A 19,068-nucleotide genomic window follows, 5' to 3' on the forward strand; every position below is an offset into this window, starting at 1 on the left:
TTCAAAGTAGAGCAGCAATTTTCAAAAATGTCATGAAAATTGCTAAATCTGAAGGGACAGATGTTACAGAACTACAACTCCCAGCATGCCTGGGAAGTCGAGGCATGCTGAGAGTTGTAGTTTGGCAACATCTGGAGGGCTACTGTTTGGGCACCACTGTAACAGTGGTCTCCAAACTGTGACCCTCCAGATGTTGCAAAACTACAACTCCCAGCATGCCCAGACAGCCTTTGGCTCTCTGGGCATGCTGGGAGTTGCAGTTTGGCCCCCCTAGTGGTTGCCACAGTAAAGATCGATTTACTTTCACTTTCAATTCCCCCCCCCCCCCCCCCCCCACTGTCGATTCCCTACCTGATCAGGATCCTGCAGGCTCCAGCGAAGATCCCAGGTCCCCAGGCATCTTCTCCTGCAGGTACGGCCTCCATCTTCTTTCCAGAGCCCCTTGACATCCAGGGGCGGGCAGAACGGGGGGTTGCCATGGCAACCCCCTGTCCTGCGCTGCCATTGGTCAGAACTCCGTTCTGAGTAATGGCAGGGGATAGGAGTAGATCGCAGCTTTGCGATCTCACTCCAATCCTTTAGGCTGATCAGGGTTGTTGCTGACAACTCCGATCAGCCCCATTTTCCGGGTGATCTGGTCACCAGAGACCCGATCAGCCCGGAATTGGAGAAAATCGCATGTCTGAATTGACATGCGATTTTCTCCGATTGCCGACATGGGGGGGTCTCAGGCCCCCCCTGGGCGATGTGCCAGGGTGCCTGCTGAATGATTTCAGCAGGCATCCGGCTCCGGTCCCCAACCGGCTAGCGGTGGGGACCGGAATTCCCACGGGCGTATGGATACGTCCTGCGTCCTTAAGGGCTCGGAATGCAGGGCGTATCCATACGCCCTGCGTCCTTAAGAGGTTAAAAAGAAGACAACACCCGACAAGAGCAGCAACACCACTAGTAGGCAGATGAGCATTTTTGATATGATGGAGGCATACTTCCAGCAAAGTTGGAACACATGGTAGACTACATGGTCCAAACAACCCAGTTGCCTTCTTTTATACATTAGGTTCAAAGGGGGAGATTTATCAAAACCTGTGCAGAAGAAAAGTTGCTGAGTTGCCTATAGCAACCAATCAGATCGCTTCTTTCATTTTTAACAAGGCCTCTGCAAAATTAAACAAGCAATCTGATTGGTTGCTATAGGCAACTGGGCAACTTTTCCTTTGCACTGGTTTTGATAAATCTCCCCCAAAATGTTGAATATCTTTGCATACATTTTGCTTTTCTCATCTGCTCTGTTGCACTGATTCCCTAACTTCAAAGATCAATTTTTGTTACTAGAGAACAGTGTATTGTGGAAGCTCAGATAAATAAACACTGCTTAGCCGTTTCTCATGCTGCGGATGCCACAATGCGAATTAAACCATGTCTATATGTGGTGGCCAATGGCCAAACAATTTTGCTGGTAAAATGCAAATTCCAGGACAAAACAGCCAAATTATATTTACTGTATGTTTCCTTGAGTCACAAGTAAAGTGTAAGTAAAATTATTATCAGTTACTAACCATGTTTGTTTCATGTAGTTATCCCATAGCAAAGTGCTTGAGTTCATATTTCCCTTGTTAACTTATTTTGTACATTTTGTAGTTTTGTACATTCCAGCATCACAGCAACAAGATCTCGGTAGGAAAGCAACAAGTTCCCTGTTAGAGGACTAAGTGAACTACACTGCATATACTAAATGTTAAAGGGGTTATCCAGGAAAAAACATTATTTATATATATATATATATATATATATATATATATATATATATATATATAGGGGAATATGCAAATCAGCTCATTACATCACCTTTTCAGGCGATGTTCCCTGGTATCAGCTTAGCTCCAGTTACGAAATATAAAAAGCTAATCGGGATTAATGCCAAGCCAGAACTAAGTTCTGGCTTGGCATACAGCAGCTGATAAGTACTGGAAGGGTTAAGATTTTTGAACATAATTAATTTACAAATCTGTATAACTTTCTGCCACCAGTTGATTTTAAATAAATAAAGTGTCTTCCACCCTTTAATATCTTAAGACTTTATGGCATATCTACATGATATGCAATATGCAAATCAAACTTTTCTAGAAAATGAAGTATTTCTCAAAAAAAAGGATTGCAGTAACACATGTTTTGCTACACACATATTTATTCCCTTTGTGTGTATTGGAACTAAACCAAAAAAGGGAGGTGGAAAAGCATATTGGACATAATGTCACACCAAACTCAAAAAATGGTGTCAGGAACCAACCAGGATGCCTACTTGCCCATCCACCCTAAACGGTGGATCGACAACTGGGCGCCGGTCCATTCCTGAACTAAAATGCGGGGGCCTAATAAAAACACATAGTAATAAATAGTCGGTCACAAATAGTGTTGAGCGGCATAGGCCATATTCGAATTCGCGAATATTCGCGAATATATGGACGAATATTCGTCATATATTCGCGAATATTCGCATATTCGTAATATTCTTGATTTATTTTCACATATGCGAAAATACGCATATGCGAAAATTAACATATGCGAAAATTAGCATATACATTAATTAACATAAGCGAAAATTTGCATATGCGAACATTAGCATATGCTAATTTTCGCATATGCGAAAATTCGCGCACCGGTCTCACACAGTAGTATTAGAGCCTTCTTTACACCACACAATCTGGAAGCAGAAAGGGATGATCACTGTGATGTGTACTGTGGAAATTTTTTTTTAATGAAATAAAAAAAAAAAAAAATAAACGAATATTCGTAATTATGAATATATAGTGCTATATTCGCGAATATGCGATATTCGCGAATAAAATTCGTATTGCGAATATTCGTGAGCAACACTAGTCACAAACCAGAAACATAACAGGAACATAGAACTCTATAGTATAAAGTTCAGAGGCCACAGATCATAGAGTTAGTACAGAGGACATGAACAGAGGACTCTGTGGTCCTGAACAGAGGACACTATAGATAAGCGGTCATGAACAGAATTCCAAAGATCTGAATAAAGAACTAATAAGCATATAGGGGGGAATTTATCATTGTATATAGAGCTGTTTTGTGTCTATTTTTTGCGCAAAAATATGCGCAAGTGTTTTTTTGCATCTTTTTTTTGCGCAAATTTTTATGGAATTTTTCATCCCCTTGTCTACGGTTAAGTTTACCATAGAACACTTTGTACTGTAGAATCGAATTTACTAACTGCGTTTTTCTTTTGTGCCGAAAAATGCGCAAACTGCATTTTCTTGCGCAAATATACACCACCTTGGAGGATACGTACCAAAGTGTCTATTTTGACACAGTAAGGACTGCAACTCCCATCATGGACAGACTCTGCCCATGATGGGAGTTGTAGTCCAGGGGTTGAGGTGCAGATCGCAGCAGGTCATTCTCCAGAGACCCAACGCGATCCGCATTTATTAACTATAAAAGCCGGCGGTACATGCGGATTCACTACGCTGCCGCCGGCTCTTGTATACACTGTCATAATTCATAATCCCTGCCGCTGGAACACGGGAGCTCTGATTGGTCAATAGCTATCCACCAATCAGAGCTCCAATCTCCCGGAGGGGATTATTATTATAAGAGCTGTATATAGGAGCTGGCGGCAGCGCAGTGTAGACGCATGTACCGCCGGCTTGTATAGTTAATAAATGTGGATTGCAGGAGAGTGATCTGCAGTGATCTTCTCCTCTGCCCTTGGACTACTACTCCTATCATGGAACACAGTCTGTCCCATGATAGGAGTAGTTGTAGTACCGCAGCGCTGCTGAGGGATGGCACTTGCACATCCCCTGGCTGCGGGACTTTTAGGACTACGACTCCCATCATGGACAGACTCTGCCCATGATGGGAGTTATAGTCCAGGGGCTGAGGTGCTCATCGCACCGGGTCATTCTGCAGAGACCCGCTGGGATCCACATTTATTAAGATAACAAGCCGGTGGTGCATGCGACAACACTGCGCTGCCAGCGGCTTCTATATACACAGTCATAATTCATAATCCCTGCCGCCGGGAGAGGGGAGCTCTGATTGGTGAATAGCTATTGACCAATCAGAGCTCCCATCTCCTGGCAGGGATTAGGAATTATTACAGCATATATAGAAGCCGGCGGCAGCGCAGTGTAGTCGCATGTACTGGGGATCGCAGCGGGTCTCTGCAGAATGACCCAATGCAATCTGCACCTCAGCCCCTGGACTATAACTCCCATCATGGGCAGAGTCTCTCCATGATGGGAGTAGTAGTCCTAAAAATCCCGCAGCCGGGGGATGTGCAAGTGTCATCCCTCAGTAGCGCTGCGGTACTACAACTAGTCCCATCATGGGACAGGCTCTGTCCCATGATAGTAGTAGTAGTTCAAGGGCAGAGGGACAGATCTCTGTTCACATTATGCATTTTGCATAATGGGAACAGAGCCTTTCTCACAGTGTGTTCCCAAACAGGGAGACTCCAGCTGTTGCTTAACTACAGCCCCCCATGATGGGAGTTGTAGTTTAGCAACAATTGGAGGCTCCCTGTTTAGGAACACGCTGTATTATGTGCGCTCTTCCCAGGGGAGAGCGCAAAAAATGTACTAACCCATATTTCTTGATTTTCTTTTCTTCTCATTTCAGATACGTGAATGCGGAGGACTACGTCAGATTCGGTGGACTGCAACGATGACCAGAATTTTTTTTTCAATAAAATGGTTAAAGAGGGCTGTGGGGGAGTATTTTTTTTTCATAACATTTTTTTTTAAATGTGTCTTGAGTTTTAAAATTGAACTTTCAGGGTTAGTAGTGGAAGCTGTCTTATAGATGGAATCCATTACAAAGGCTGATGTTATTTATGGCTGGGGAGGGCCAGTAAAAATGGTCCTCGCCCACCCTGGTAACGTCAGGCTGTTGGTGATTGGTTGGTATCTGGCTGATACTAAAAATAGGGGGAACCCTATGCGTTTTTTATTTTTTATATAAATAAATTTAAAAAAAAGTGTGTGGTTGCCTCATTTTTTCAGTATCAGCCAGATGCCAACCAAGCAGCAACAGCCTGACATTACCAGGGTGGGCGAGGATCATTGTTACTGGCCCTCCACAGCCTAAATAATGCTTGCCTGTTACCTCCTAGGCCTAGGAGCGACATTTTTGATGCTTCGGGCCTGTTGGTACCAGCTCTTCCCGGAACCCCTGTGGCGGTGGGTACCGGGGTAATAATTGGGGGTTAGCAATAGCTGTTTTGGGGGCTAACGCTAAGCCCTGGCCCAGTAACAGATTCTGTCTACAAGAAGCCTTCCACTACTAAGCCTGAAAATTCAATTATATAAAAACAAAACACATTGAAATTTTTTTTTTTTTAAACACTCCCCCCACAGCCCTCATTAACCCTTTTATTGACATTTAAAAAAAACAGTGTTCATCGTCACAATCCACAAAATCTGACACAGCCCTCCGCATTCACGTATCTAAATTTCGAACAAAAAAAACAACAAAAAGTTTAGTACATTTTTTTGTTTCCACACACCAGCAAAAAGGCAACAAAAAAAGCAAGAAAAACTGACAAAACACAGGAAAAAGCAGGGACAGTTTTTCTGGCGTTTTTTATGATGGACAAAAAACCTCAATGGAATCCTGGCCTCAAAGCAATAGAACAAATTCCCTATGTCCACTTATCCTGTGAGGTAGAGAAGGAGTGTACAGTAGAACGAGGGGGGCATTTCTATATTTGCACAATATTTATCAAAGGAGTGTACAGCCTTTGTAAATTCTGAGCAAGAGTGTAAAGTAGACAAGCAGTGTAAAGGGGTAGATCTGTGTCTACAAAAGACAAATAATAATAAATCTCCCCCATAGAGTTCAAAACGCGAGGCAGGAAAATGGATAAGTCTGAACATACTCCAGAACAAAGCAGGAATAAGCTTAATCCCCTGGAAAAACCTCCGGTAGACACAGGAATGACAATACCCCCTGAGTCCCCACGGACAGGTAAACGGGATCTAACGCTAAATAGGAATTATCACAATCCCGCATAAAACCTCCAGTAGACATGGAGACCCCATGGATAGGTAAAAGGGATGCCTAGATATATTTATAGAACACTGTTCACACTGAACACAAGGCAGGAATAATTGCAATCCCTTCAGAACACCTCCAATAGACGCAGGAATAACAATACCCTCTGAGTCCCCATTGACAGGTAACAGGGATGCCTAAATACACAGGATATAATTATAGAACACTATTCACACTGAACACAAGACAGGAATAGCAATCCCTCCAAACAACTCCAGTAGACAAGGAGTCCCCATGGAGCCGTAACAGTGATCTAACATAGGACACTGTTCACACTGGACACTCCCCTAATGAAGTAGTCATTCATAATAAATTCAAATAGACTACTGGCCAGCGGCACACTCCACAGTGTGGTCAGAAGCTGACCCATTAGGAAAACAAATATAAAACACAAAACTTCATATTAACCTGTTGGGGACGAAGGGCGTATGCATACACCCTTGCGTCCTGGTACTTAAGGACGAAGGGCGTATCCATACTCCCGTGGGAATTTCGGTCCCCGCCGCGCGCCGGGCGGGGACCGGACCGGGGTGACTGCTGATATGTATCAGCAGGCACCCCTTGCAAATGCCCAGGGGGGTCATCAGACCCCCCCATGTCGGCGATCGGCGCAAATCGCAAGTGAATTCACACTTGTGATTTGCGCCGATTCCGGGTCATTACGGGTCTATGGTGACCCGGAATATAAGGGGGATCGCGGTTGTCTAAGACACCCACAATCCTCCTGAAGGCATAGGAGTGAGGTGGCAGGGGTTTACTATAGCAGATCGGGGGCGGGGGGTTTACTTTAGTTTTCCCCATCCTGCCCGCCCACAATAGGCGGGGCAGAACGGGGAAAACGAAGAGGAGCGGCGCCGACGTCCACTTACCCCTCCGGAGGCTGCGGGCGACGGGGATCGGCGGGCGGCGACAGAGATCTGCGGGCGGCGGGCGGCAGAAGAGGACGGCTCCCTGGATGCGATGGAAGCCTGTGAGTAGTTGCCTAGCAACATCTAGAGGGCTACAGTCTGAGACCACTATAGTGGTCTCTAGATTGTAGCCCTCCAGATGTTGCAAAACTACAACTCCCAGCATGCCCAGACAGCTGTTTGCTGTGTGGGCATGCTGAGATTTGTAGTTTTGCAACAGTTGGAGGTCTACAGTTTAGAGACCACTGCACAGTGATCTCTATACTGCCCTCTAGATCTTGCAAAACTACAACTTCTAGCATGCCCACAGCTGTTTGCTGTCTGGGCATGCTGGGAGTTGTAGTTTTGCAACATCTGGAGGTCCACAGTTTGGAGATCACTGTTCAGTGGTCTCTAAATTGTACCACTCCAGATGTTGCAAAACTGCAAATCGCAGCATGCCCAAGCAGCAAACAGCTGTCTCGGCATGCTGGGAGTTGTAGTTGCGTACCTCCAGCTGTTGCATAACTACTGTGATCAGTACATGCTGGGAATTGTAGTTTTGCAACAGCTGGAGGCACACTGGTTGGAAAATACTGAGTTAGGTAACAGAACCACTGAAGGTTTTCCAACCAGTGTGCCTCCAGCTGTTGCAAAACTACAACTCCCAGCATGCACTGTCTGTCAGTACATGCTGGGAGTTGTAGTTTTGAAACAGCTGGAGGTTTGCCCCCCCCCATGTGAATGTACAGGGTAAATTCACACGGGCGGGTTTACAGTAAGTTCCCTGCTTCAAGTATGAGCTGCAGCAAATTTTTCGCCGCAGCGCAAATTCCTAGCGGGAAACTCATTGTAACCCGCCAGTGCGAATGTACCCTAAAAACACTACACTACACTAACACATAATAAAGAGTAAAACACTACATATACACCCCCTTACACTGTCCCCCCCCCCCCCCCAATAAAAATGAAAAACGTATTGTACAGCAGTGTTTCCAAAACGGAGCCTCCATCTCTTGCAAAACAACACGCCACGCATTTCTGGACAGCCACTGACTGTCCAGGCATGCTGGGAGTTTAGCAACAGCTGGAGGCACCCTGTTTGAGAATCACTGGCGTAGAATACCCCTATGTCCACCCCTATGCAATCCCTAATTTAGTCCTCAAATGCGCATGGCGCTCTATCACTTCGGAGCCCTGTCGTATTTCAAGGAAACAGTTTAGGGCCACATATGGGGTATCTCCGTACTCGAAAGAAATTGCACTACCAATTTTGGGGGGCTTTTTCTCCTTTTACCCCTTATGAAAAGGAAAAGTGTGGGTCTACACCAGCCTGTTAGTGTAAAAAAAAGATTTTTTACACTAACATGCTGGTGTTGCCTTTACTTTTTATTTTCAAAAGAGGTAAAAGGAAAAAAAGACCCCCAAAATTTGTAACGCAATTTCTCCTGAGTACGGAAATACCCCATATGTGGGCGTAAAATGCTCTGCGAGTGCACAACAAGGCTCAGGAGTGAGAGCACCATGTACATTTGAGGCCTAAATTGGTGATTTGCACAGGGGTGGCTGATTTTACAGCGGTTCTGACATAAACCCAAAAAAATAAATACCCACATGCGACCCCATTTTGGAAACTACACCCCTCATGTAATGTAATAAGGGGTGCAGTGAGCATTAACACACCACAGGTGTCTGACAAATTTTTGGAACAGTGGTCAGTGAAAATGAAAAATTTTATTTTTTTGTTTGCACAGCCCACTGTTCCAAAGATCTGTCAATCGCCAGTATGGTGTAAATGCTCACTGTACCCCTTATTACATTACTTGAGGGGTGTAGTTTCCAAAATGGGGTCACATGTGGGGGGTCCACTGTTCTGGCACCACGGGGGGCTTTGTAAATGCACATGGCCCCCGACTTCATTCCAAACAAATTATGTCTCTAAAAGCTCAATGGCGCTCCTTCTCTTCTGAGCATTGTAGTTCACTCGCAGTGCACTTGACGTCCAAACATGGGGTATTTCCATACTCAGAAGAAATGGGGTTACAAATTTTGGGGGGCATTTTCTCCTATTACCCCTTGTTAAAAAAAAAGTAAAATTTGGGGAAAAAACAGCATTTTAGTGAAATTTTTTTTTTCATTTACACATCTGACTTTAACAAAAAGTTGTCAAACACCTGTGGGCAGTTAAGGCTCACCGTACCCCTTGTTACGTTCCTTGGGTGTAGTTTCCATAATAGTGTATGATGTGGGGGGGGGGGTTTGCTGTCCTGGCACCATAGGGGCTTCCTAAATGGGACATGCCCCCCAAAAACCATTTCAGAAAAACTCACTCTCCAAAATCCCATTGTTGCTCCTTCGCTTCTGAGCCCTCTAGTGCACCTGCCGAACACTTGACATACACATATGAGGTATTTTCTTACTCGAGAGAAATTGGGTTACAAATTTTGAGAGGATTTTTTTCCTTTTACCCCTTGTAAAAATTCCAAAACTGGGTCTACAAGAACATGCAAGAGTAAAAAATGAAGATTTTGAATTTTCTCCTTCACTTTGCTGCTATTCCTGTGAAACACCTAAAGGGTTAACACACTTACTGAATGTCATTTTGAATACTTTGAGGGGTGCAGTTTTTATAATTGGGTCATTTATGGGGTATTTCTAACCAGAAGACCCTTCAAATCCACTTCAAACCTGAATTGGTCCCTGAAAAATTCAGATTTTGAAAATTTTGCGAAAAATTGGAAAATTGCTGCTGAACTTTGAAGCCCTCTGGTGTTTTCCAAAAGTAAAAACATGTTAACTTTATGATGCAAACATAAAGTAGACATATTGTATTTGTGAATCAATATATAATTTATTTGGAATATCCCTATTCCTTATAAACAGAGAGTTTCAAAGTTAGAAAAATGCAACATTTTCTAATTTTTCATGAAATTTTTGAATTTTTCACCAAGAAATGATGCAAGTATCGACGAAAATTTACCACTAACATAAAGTAGTCACGAAAAAACAATCTCGGAATCAAATTTATAAGTAAAAGCATCCCAGAGATATTAATGCTTAAAGTGACAGTGGTCAGATTTGCAAAAAATGCTCCTTTCCTTAGGGTCATAATGGGCTCCGTCCCCAAGGGGTTAACGGATACAAGAGAAAACATAGTGAACAGACACGTAGCAAAAAGAACATGCAAATCCTAAAACCGACTAAACAAACACATGTTAAAATCTATGAAGAGCATGCCACATAACCATGGCTAAAACCAGAAAATACAAAGTGCATGCTAAAGTAAAATATTAGATTAAAGGCTCAAATAAAGAGTGTTTCACCAAGAGCTCCATGCAGCATGTCCATATGTAATCTGTAATCACTAGCCCAGAGGCTAGACTGGGCTGACTTTCAATAGACACACCCTAGGAGCTATTGGCTAGAAAGCCAAAGGCTATTAACTATTCCCTAACCAGGGAACATAAAAATGTTCACACACAATCAAACCAGTAGCTGTGTGTGAACACAGACCAATACAGACATGAGAAATGGGCTGGAAAAAATTATTGGCACCCTTAACTTACTATTTGGTTGCACACGCTTTGGAAAAAATAACTGAAATCAGTCGCTTCCTATAACCATCAATAAGCTTCTTACACCTCTCAGCCGGAATGTTGGACCACTCTTCCTTTGCAAACTGCTCTAGGTCTCTCTTATTGGAAGGGAGCCTTTTCCCAACAGCAATTTTAAGATCTCTCCACAGGTGATCAGTGGGATTTAGATCTGGACTCATTGCTGACCACTTCAGAACTCTCCAGTGCTTTGTTTCCATCCATTTCTGGGTGCTTTTTGACATATGTTTGGGGTAATTGTCCTGCTGGAAGACCCAAGATTTTGGACACAAAAACAGTTTTCTGACTCTGGGTTGTACAGTGCGACCCAAAATCCGGGACATTAAAACTTGGGAGTGTAATGTTTCATTTCAATTCAAAAATCTTCAATTTCAATTTTAAAATTCATCTTTTAATCTTAGGGATTGTTAAACCCTATTGTCTACTCATGCTGCCGCCAGCTCCAGGCTGTGCCATTCAGCCACTATATGTTTACTGATGCTGCTGGGCCTGGGACATTAACTAAAAATATTTTATGGTAGTACTAGCTACCATAAATCTTCAATTTCAATTTTAAAATTCATCTTTTAATCTTAGGGATTGTGAAGCCCTATTGTCTACTCATGTTGCCGCCAGCTCCAGGCTGTGTCATTGTGCCACCATATGGTCTGCTTATGCTGTTGGCACCTTAAAATAAACTTTAAAAATTTCAATACATCAAAAATCTTCAATTTAAAATGTCAAAAATATCTTTAATCTTCTCTATTGTGAGGCCCTATGGTCTTGTCAGGCTGTTGCCACCTCCAGACTGGGTTGTTCTGCCACTATATGGTCTCCTCATGCTGCTGCCACTCTAGCCTAGGCTCTAGGCTAGTCATTGTGCAGCCATGTGACTCTTTGTTAGATTGGGTTTTGTGGTCATACAGTATTAGTTCAAAGTAAACACCAGAACATTAAACATGGGAATCTAATAGAAATCTTAAATTTAAGTTAAAAAAAAACGATGTAATCTTTTCAAGACTGAGGCCCTATGGTTGTCTACCTCAGATTACCTGTGAAATTATCACAAGAATCCAATGAAACAGCTTGAAGCGATGAACCATAACTGATTTAATGAAACATTTGCACTTTCATAGTCAGGGGGGCGCTGAGAGGCAGGGGCTGGAACAGGTGGTATCTCGCCTGGCGGAGGACCGCCAGCTCAATGCTCACCAGAATGGGTACTCCAAAAATGTAAATAAATTCAAATTAAATTAAATTAAATTAAATTAAAATTACATACAAAATCTCTTTATTCTCTTCAATTTTGACACTATATGGTCTCCCTGCTGCCACATCGATGCTCTGCAGCAGTGATTCTAATAGCGATGCCTGGAATCTGCATGTCATACTGAATAACTGTATTATTTCACTAACACAGCACACTCCCTATGCATGTTAGGACAAGACAAAGTGCTCTACATCCCTATTGAGGCTCTCTGTAGGCCAGAAATAGCCATTTTTAATAGCAATTTTCCGTGAATAAATTCAGTCCGAACTGAATTTTTTAGGAAAATTTGACGTATCGGCCAAATCTAATTTTTCAAAAGTTCGCTCATCTCTAATTATGTCCAATTTGCTTTTTTCCCTCCCTTGATTGGTTTAGTTCCATTACACACAAAGGGAATAAACATGTGTATAGCAAAACATGTGTTATTGCAATCCTTTTCTGTGAGAAACACTTCATTTTCTAGAAACATTTCAGGGGTGCCAACATTTACGGCCATGACTGTAACACAATATCCCTAATATTTTCTAAATGCACTCCTAACACTGATGTCACGATGCCGGCTGGCAGGAGGTGGATCCTCTGTGCCAGAGAGGGATTGGCGTGGACCGTGCTAGTGGACCGGTTCTAAGTCACTACTGGTTTTCACCAGAGCCCGCCGCAAAGCGGGATGGTCTTGCTGCGGCGGTAGTGACCAGGTCGTATCCACTAGCAACGGCTCAACCTCTCTGGCTGCTGAAGATAGGCGCGGTACAAGGGAGTAGACAGAAGCAAGGTCGGACGTAGCAGAAGGTCGGGGCAGGCAGCAAGGATCGTAGTCAGGGGCAACGGCAGGAGGTCTGGAACACAGGCTAGGAACACACAAGGAAACGCTTTCACTGGCACAATGGCAACAAGATCCGGCGAGGGAGTGAAGGGGAAGTGAGGTATAAATAGGGAGTGCACAGGTGAACACACTAATTGGAACCACTGCGCCAATCAGCGGCGCAGTGGCCCTTTAAATCGCAGAGACCCGGCGCGCGCGCGCCCTAGGGAGCGGGGCCGCGCGCGCCGGGACAGGACAGACGGAGAGCGAGTCAGGTACGGGAGCCGGGATGCGCATCGCGAGCGGGCGCCACCCGCATCGCGAATCGCATCCCGGCTGGAGACGGTATCGCAGCGCACCGGGTCAGTGGAGCTGCCCAGAGCGCTGCGGTAGCGAGAGTGAAGCGAGCGCTCCGGGGAGGAGCGGGGACCCGGAGCGCTCGGCGTAACAGTACCCCCCCCCTTGGGTCTCCCCCTCTTCTTAGAGCCTGAGAACCTGAGGAGCAGACTTTTGTCTAGGATATTGTCCTCAGGTTCCCAGGATCTCTCTTCAGGACCACAACCCTCCCAATCGACCAGGAAAAAGGTTTTCCCTCTGACCTTCTTGGAGGCCAGTATTTCTTTAACGGAGAAGATGTCCGAGGAGCCGGAAATAGGAGTGGGAGAAACAAACTTAGGAGAGAAACGGTTGATGATAAGTGGTTTAAGAAGAGAAACGTGAAAGGCATTAGGAATTCGAAGAGAAGGAGGAAGAAGAAGTTTGTAAGAGACAGGATTAATCTGGCACAAGATTTTGAAAGGACCAAGATAGCGTGGTCCCAATTTGTAGCTAGGGACACGGAAGCGGACATATTTAGCGGAGAGCCATACCTTGTCTCCAGGAGAAAAAATGGGGGGAGCTCTTCTTTTTCTATCAGCAAACTTCTTCATGCGTGATGAGGCCTGTAAAAGAGAATTTTGGGTCTCTTTCCATATGGTGGAAAGATCACGAGATATTTCATCCACAGCGGGCAAACCAGAGGGCAAGGGAGTAGGGAGGGGGGGAAGAGGGTGACGGCCGTACACCACAAAAAATGGGGATTTGGAGGAGGATTCAGAGATTCTGAAGTTATACGAAAATTCGGCCCATGGTAGAAGATCTGCCCAGTCATCCTGGCGGGAGGAAACAAAATGGCGTAAATAATCACCCAAGACCTGGTTAATTCTTTCTACTTGCCCATTGGATTGAGGATGATATGCAGAGGAAAAGTTTAATTTAATCTTGAGTTGTTTACAGAGAGCCCTCCAGAATTTTGACACGAATTGGACGCCTCTATCCGAGACGATCTGCGTGGGCAACCCGTGAAGACGAAAAATGTGTACAAAAAATTGTTTTGCCAACTGAGGCGCTGAAGGAAGACCAGGAAGAGGGATGAAATGTGCCATCTTGGAGAATCGATCAACGACCACCCAAACAACAGTGTTGCCACGGGATGGGGGTAAGTCCGTAATAAAGTCCATACCAATCAGAGACCAAGGCTGTTCGGGGACAGGCAGAGGATGAAGAAGACCAGCGGGCTTCTGGCGAGGAGTCTTATCCCGGGCACAAACAGTGCAGGCTCGTACAAAATCCACAACATCCGTCTCCAGAGTCGGCCACCAATAGAAACGAGAGATGAGTTGCACGGATTTCTTGATACCCGCATGACCTGCGAGATGGGAGGAGTGACCCCATTTGAGGATTCCGAGGCGTTGGCGTGGAGAAACGAAGGTCTTCCCTGGAGGAGTTTGCCTGATGGAGGCTGGAGAAGTGGAGATCAGGCAGTCAGGGGGGATGATGTGTTGCGGAGAGAGCTCTACTTCCGAGGCATCCGAGGAACGAGAGAGAGCATCGGCCCTAATGTTCTTATCGGCAGGCCGAAAGTGAATTTCAAAATTAAATCGGGCAAAGAACAGAGACCACCTGGCCTGGCGAGGATTCAGCCGTTGGGCAGACTGGAGATAGGAGAGGTTCTTGTGATCGGTGTAAATAATAACTGGAAATCTTGATCCCTCCAACAGATGCCTCCATTCCTCAAGTGCTAATTTAATGGCTAGAAGCTCTCGGTCCCCGATGGAGTAGTTCCTCTCAGCTGGAGAGAAGGTCCTAGAAAAAAAACCACAAGTAACAGCATGCCCGGAAGAATTTTTCTGTAGAAGGACCGCTCCAGCTCCTACAGAGGAGGCATCAACCTCCAATAGGAAGGGTTTAGATGGGTCAGGTCTGGAGAGCACGGGAGCCGAAGAAAAGGCAGACTTGAGCTGTTTAAAGGCGTCTTCCGCTTGAGGAGGCCATGACTTAGGATTGGCATTCTTTTTGGTTAAAGCCACGATAGGAGCCACAATGGTGGAAAAATGTGGAATGAATTGTCTGTAATAATTGGCGAACCCCAAAAAACGTTGGATAGCACGAAGTCCGGAGGGGCGTGGCCAATCTAAGACGGCAGAGAGTTTGTCTGGATCCATTTGTAGTCCCTGGCCAGAGACCAAGTATCCTAGGAAAGGAAGAGATTGACATTCAAACAGACATTTCTCCATTTTGGCATACAGTTGATTGTCACGAAGTCTCTGAAGAACCATGCGGACATGCTGGCGGTGTTCTTCTAGGTTGGCAGAAAAAATCAGGATATCGTCCAGATATACAACAACACAGGAATATAAGAGATCACGAAAGATTTCATTAACAAAGTCTTGGAAGACGGCAGGGGCGTTGCACAGGCCAAAGGGCATGACCAGATACTCAAAGTGTCCATCTCTGGTGTTAAATGCCGTTTTCCATTCATCCCCCTCTCTGATGCGAATGAGATTATAGGCACCTCTTAAGTCCAGTTTGGTAAAGATGTGGGCACCTTGGAGGCGATCAAAGAGTTCAGAGATGAGAGGTAGGGGGTAGCGGTTTTTTACAGTGATTTTATTAAGACCGCGGTAGTCAATGCAAGGACGTAGAGAGCCATCTTTTTTGGACACAAAGAAAAATCCGGCTCCGGCAGGAGAGGAAGATTTGCGGATAAAGCCCTTCTTTAAATTTTCCTGGATATACTCAGACATAGCAAGAGTCTCTGGGACAGAGAGAGGATAAATTCTGCCCCGGGGTGGAGTAGTACCCGGGAGGAGGTCAATGGGACAGTCATAAGGCCTGTGAGGAGGTAAAGTCTCAGCTTGTTTTTTGCAAAAAACATCCGCAAAGTCCATATAGGCCTTAGGGAGACCGGTTACAGGAGGCACCACAGGGTCACGGCAGGGAGTACTGGGAACCGGTTTAAGACAGTCCTTGGAACAAGAGGGGCCCCAACTCTTGATCTCCCCAGTGGACCAATCCAGGGTAGGGGAGTGGTGTTGAAGCCAGGGTAGTCCAAGGAGAATTTCGGAAGTGCAATTGGGGAGGACCAAAAACTCAATTTTTTCATGGTGAGATCCGATGCACATTAGGAGGGGCTCCGTGCGGAAACGTATGGTACAGTCCAATCTTTCATTGTTAACACAATTGATGTAGAGAGGTCTGGCGAGACTGGTCAGCGGGATGTTGAACCTGTTGGTGAGAGAGGCCAAAATAAAATTTCCTGCAGATCCGGAATCCAAGAAGGCCATAGTAGAGAAGGAGAAGGTAGAGGCGGATACCCGCACAGGCACAGTAAGACGTGGAGAAGCAGAGTTGACATCAAGGGCTGTCTCACCTTTGTGCGGGGTCAGCGTACGTCTTTCCAGGCGGGGAGGACGGATAGGACAATCCTTCTGGAAGTGTTCGGTACCGGCACAGTACAGGCAGAGATTCTCCATGCGGCGTCGTGTCCTCTCTTGAGGTGTCAGGCGAGACCGGTCAACCTGCATAGCCTCCACGGCGGGAGGCACAGGAACGGATTGCAGGGGACCAGAGGAGAGAGGAGCCGGGGAGAAAAAACGCCTTGTGCGAACAAAGTCCATATCCTGGCGGAGCTCCTGACGCCTTTCGGAAAAACGCATGTCAATGCGAGTGGCTAGATGAATGAGTTCATGTAGGTTAGCAGGGATTTCTCGTGCGGCCAGAACATCTTTAATGTTGCTGGATAGGCCTTTTTTAAAGGTCGCGCAGAGGGCCTCATTATTCCAGGATAGTTCTGAAGCAAGAGTACGGAATTGTACGGCGTACTCGCCAACGGAAGAATTACCCTGGACCAGGTTCAACAGGGCAGTCTCAGCAGAAGAGGCTCAGGCAGGTTCCTCAAAGACACTTCGAATTTCCGAGAAGAAGGAGTGTACAGAGGCAGTGACGGGGTCATTGCGGTCCCAGAGTGGTGTAGCCCATGACAGAGCTTTTCCAGACAGAAGGCTGACTACGAAAGCCACCTTAGACCTTTCAGTGGGAAACTGGTCCGACATCATCTCCAAGTGCAGGGAACATTGAGAAAGGAAGCCACGGCAAAATTTAGAGTCCCCATCAAATTTATCCGGCAAGGATAATCGTAGGCCTGAAGCGACCACTCGCTGCGGAGGAGGTGCAGGAGCTGGCGGAGGAGATGATTGCTGAAGCTGTGGTAGTAGCTGCTGTAGCATCACGGTCAGTTGAGACAGCTGGTGGCCTTGTTGCGCTATCTGTTGTGACTGCTGGGCGACCACCGTGGTGAGGTCGGCGACAACTGGCAGAGGAACTTCAGCGGGATCCATGGCCGGATCTACTGTCACGATGCCGGCTGGCAGGAGGTGGATCCTCTGTGCCAGAGAGGGATTGGCGTGGACCGTGCTAGTGGACCGGTTCTAAGTCACTACTGGTTTTCACCAGAGCCCGCCGCAAAGCGGGATGGTCTTGCTGCGGCGGTAGTGACCAGGTCGTATCCACTAGCAACGGCTCAACCTCTCTGGCTGCTGAAGATAGGCGCGGTACAAGGGAGTAGACAGAAGCAAGGTCGGACGTAGCAGAAGGTCGGGGCAGGCAGCAAGGATCGTAGTCAGGGGCAACGGCAGGAGGTCTGGAACACAGGCTAGGAACACACAAGGAAACGCTTTCACTGGCACAATGGCAACAAGATCCGGCGAGGGAGTGAAGGGGAAGTGAGGTATAAATAGGGAGTGCACAGGTGAACACACTAATTGGAACCACTGCGCCAATCAGCGGCGCAGTGGCCCTTTAAATCGCAGAGACCCGGCGCGCGCGCGACCTAGGGAGCGGGGCCGCGCGCGCCGGGACAGGACAGACGGAGAGCGAGTCAGGTACGGGAGCCGGGATGCGCATCGCGAGCGGGCGCCACCCGCATCGCGAATCGCATCCCGGCTGGAGACGGTATCGCAGCGCACCGGGTCAGTGGAGCTGCCCGGAGCGCTGCGGTAGCGAGAGTGAAGCGAGCGCTCCGGGGAGGAGCGGGGACCCGGAGCGCTCGGCGTAACAACTGATAATACTTTGCAAAGATATAACATTCTATTTTATTTTTGCATTTAATTAAATGCATAGAGAAACTATTACTTGTAATATGTTTTTCAAATAAAACCTTTTTTCTTATGCATAAAGATATATTCCATATTTCTTAACTTTCTAAAAGAAAAAAAGAATTTGAGCTGGTTCAACTCTCATAGTTCAGTTATGAGAGTAACATTTCTATTTTGAATTACTCTTACATTTCTATAAATCTTTGTTTAGCTAAGAAGAATCATGGCCTCTATTTACAGACAGAATACTTGCCTTTAAATAATGTCCTGTTAAAACTAAAATGCAGTCTAAGATTTTATGTGCACATGAAATCACCGGAGCCTGATAAACATTCAGCTGCCTTACAGCCCAATACCATTCTATGCAGGGTGCGTAAAACACATTCATAACAACTAAAATAGTACAAAATGGTTAAAACCTATAAGGTCAGATAAAAAGGAATTACCTACCAATGATAATGGATGATAATTTCAGCATAAAATAAGCTTTTTCTTTGAAATCTCAGCATTCTTCTTTCTCTGCTTTTCCTTCTCTGCACTAGTACATTATCCATTATGAAATACCAGCCATTCCCACAGCAACAGGCTGATGTCACAGGGAGTAAATGAGAACTCCTCTGTATGATCCAGCCTGAGAAGGCACAATCGTCTGAGAGGAACATGAGTTGGTTTAGATTAAAATAAAACAAAAACAAAAAAAATAATAATGTGATATCTGTTCTGTACCAAAGTGATCACAGGGAAGAAAACATCAGTGCATTCAGAAACATTTCTTGCAAGTGTGGCTTCCTACCAGGAGGCAACTAAACGGCATGCAGTACAAAAAAAAAAGTTACAGAAAATTGCTTAAAATGTCCTATATGATTTAGGAGAACACTTTGTTCTGCCTCAGTCCAGTAGAATTTCTTCTGTATCTATTTATAAATATGTTATGTGCATGAATAATAAAAGTGTCAATTACTCTGAAAGACACAAGGACAGATTTCTTTTAGAGTTCTGATCTGTTGGGTTTTCTGTAGGG

At 45.4% G+C, this 19,068-nt stretch overlaps 1 protein-coding gene across 2 annotated transcripts in view; it reads right to left on the reverse strand.

Annotated features, from left to right (window-relative positions):
* ESR1 (estrogen receptor 1) overlaps positions 1-18,812 on the reverse strand; it is a 305,869-nt gene extending 287,057 nt beyond the window's left edge. Inside the window, exon 1 of one of the 2 annotated variants that reach the window (XM_056567295.1) lies at positions 18,498-18,812. The gene's annotated coding sequence lies outside the window, so the exon portion shown is untranslated. Of the gene's footprint in view, positions 1-1,556; positions 1,659-18,497 lie in introns of those variants that run through there. The other variant, XM_056567298.1, reaches the window with a different exon arrangement.
* Positions 18,813-19,068: the final 256 nt, after the last annotated feature.

This window comes from Hyla sarda, chromosome 3, assembly GCF_029499605.1.
Source record: "Hyla sarda isolate aHylSar1 chromosome 3, aHylSar1.hap1, whole genome shotgun sequence".
Taxonomy (NCBI): domain Eukaryota; kingdom Metazoa; phylum Chordata; class Amphibia; order Anura; family Hylidae; genus Hyla; species Hyla sarda.